Here is a 2,500-nt window from a genome sequence, read left to right on the forward strand (position 1 = left end):
AACGCTAGAAATTGGCGGCGATGTCTCTCTTGTGGCTCACGGGGCTGTTAGGGTGGCACAGAAATCCCTCGGAATGGGAAAACGGGTCATTTTCGTGTCGCCACATTGCATGCGAACCGCATGAAACTTCCAGAGGCATTTGCAGCAGAAATGCATGTGCAGTCAAAAAATTGAATATTTTTCACGGATAGACCCCGTGAAACGCTAGAAATTGGCGGGGATGTGTCTCTTGTGGCTCACGGGGCTGTTAGGGTGGCACAGAAATCCCTCGGAATGGGAAAAAACGGGTCATTTTCGTGTCGCCACATTGCATGCGAACCGCATGAAACTTCCAGAGGCATTTGCAGCAGGAATGCATGTGCACTCAAAAAATGTGATATTTTTCACGGAGAGACCCCGTGAAACGCTAGAAGTGGGCGGGGATGTCTCTCTTGTGGCTCACGGGGCTGTTAGGGTGGCACAGAAATCCCTCGGAATGGGAAAACGGGTCATTTTCGTGTCGCCACATTGCATACGAACCGCATGAAACTTCCAGAGGCATTTGCAGCAGGAATGCATGTGCACTCAAAAAAGTGAATATTTCTCACGGATAGACCCCGTGATACGCTAGAAATTGGCGGGGATGTCTCTCTTGTGGCTCACGGGGCTGTTAGGGTGGCACAGAAATCCCTCGGAATGGGAAAACGGGTCATTTTCGTGTCGCCACATTGCATGCGAACCGCATGCAACTTCCAGAGGCATTTGCAGCAGAAATGCATGTGCAGTCAAAAAAAAATTGATATTTTTCACGGATAGACCCCGTGAAACGCTAGAAATTGGCGGGGATGTGTCTCTTGTGGCTCACGGGGCTGTTCGGGTCGCACAGAAATCCCTGGGAATGGGAAAACGGGTCATTTTCGTGTTGCCACATTGCGTACGAACCGCATGAAACTTCCAGAGGCATTTGCAGCAGGAATGCATGTGCACTCAAAAACTTCTATATGTTTCACGGATAGACCCCGTGAAACGCTAGAAATTGGCGGGGATGTGTCTCTTGTGGCTCACGGGGCTGTTAGGGTGGCACAGAACTCCCTCGGAATGGGAAAAGGGGTCATTTTCGTGTTGCCACATTGCATAGGAACGCCATGAAACTTCCAGAGGCATTTGCAGCAGAAAGGCACGTGCACTCAAAAATTTTAATATTTTTCACGCATAGACCCCGTCAAACGCTAGAAGTTGGCGGGGATGTCTCTCTTGTGGCTCACGGGGCTGTTAGGGTCGCACAGAAATGCCTCGGAATGGGAAAACGGGTCATTTTTGTGTGGCCACATTGCATAGGAACGGCATGAAACTTCCAGAGGCATTTGCAGCAGGAATGCATGTGCACTCAAAAACGTCTATATTTTTCACGGATAGACCCCGTGAAACGCTATAAATTGGCGGGGATGTCTCTCTTGTGGCTCACGGGCGCTGTTAGTTAGGGTCGCACAGAAATCCCTCGGAATGGGAAAAGGGGTCATTTTCGTGTTGCCACATTGCGTACGAACGGCATGAAACTTCCAGAGGCATCTGCAGCAGAAATGCATGTGCACTCAAAAACGTCTATATTTTTCACGGATAGACCCCGTGAAACGCTAGAAATTGGCGGGGATGTGTCTCTTGTGGCTCACGGGGCTGTTAGGGTCGCACAGAAATCCCTCGGAATGGGAAAACGGGTCATTTTCGTGTTGCCACAATTGGCATACGAACGGCATGAAACTTCCAGAGGCATTTGCAGCAGAAATGCATGTGCACTCAAAAACGTGAATATTTTTTCACGGATAGACCCCGTCAAACGCTCGAATTTGGCGGGGATGTTTCTCTTGTGGGTCACGGGGCTGTTCGGCTCGCACAGAACTCCCTTGGTCCACCTGATTCGTGCATACAGGCAGCAACTAAAACTCTGTAAACCTGCTGTGAGGACATCTAAACAGTGGACCAGTGAGGCTGTGGAAGATTTGCGGGCGTGCTTAGACTGTACTGACTGGGATATGTTCACGACTGCTACCAATAGTCTGGATGAACTCACAGAGGCTGTGTACATCAGCTTCTGTGAGGACTGCTGTATCCCAACACGTACCAGGGTGAACTTTAACAACAACAAGCCCTGGTTCTCAGCAAAGCTCAAAAGGTTGAGGTTGGAGAAGGAGGAAGCGTTTAGGAGTGGGGATAGAGACAGATTCAAGGAGTCGAAGAACAGGTTTAGCAAAGCGGTGAGAGAGGCTAAACGACTGTACTCAGAGACACTAAAACACCAGTTCTCTACTAACGACGCTGCTTCTGTCTGCCAAAGGGCTCAGGCACATCACCAACTACAAACCCAGAGCGCCCCACACCACTAACGACTCCCGCCTAGCCAACGACCTGAACGAGTTCTACCGTAGATTTGAAAGACAATTGGACTGTCCTGAACCACCCCTTCCCACCCAAGAGGCCCCATCCCCCACCCATACTACAGAAACGACTCTCTCCTTTCAGGAGG

Source organism: Petromyzon marinus, unplaced genomic scaffold (assembly GCF_048934315.1).
Source record: "Petromyzon marinus isolate PM22_M1 ecotype Great Lakes invasive population unplaced genomic scaffold, UKy_Petmar_22M1.pri1.0 PM_G_Scaffold_6, whole genome shotgun sequence".
NCBI lineage: Eukaryota > Metazoa > Chordata > Hyperoartia > Petromyzontiformes > Petromyzontidae > Petromyzon > Petromyzon marinus.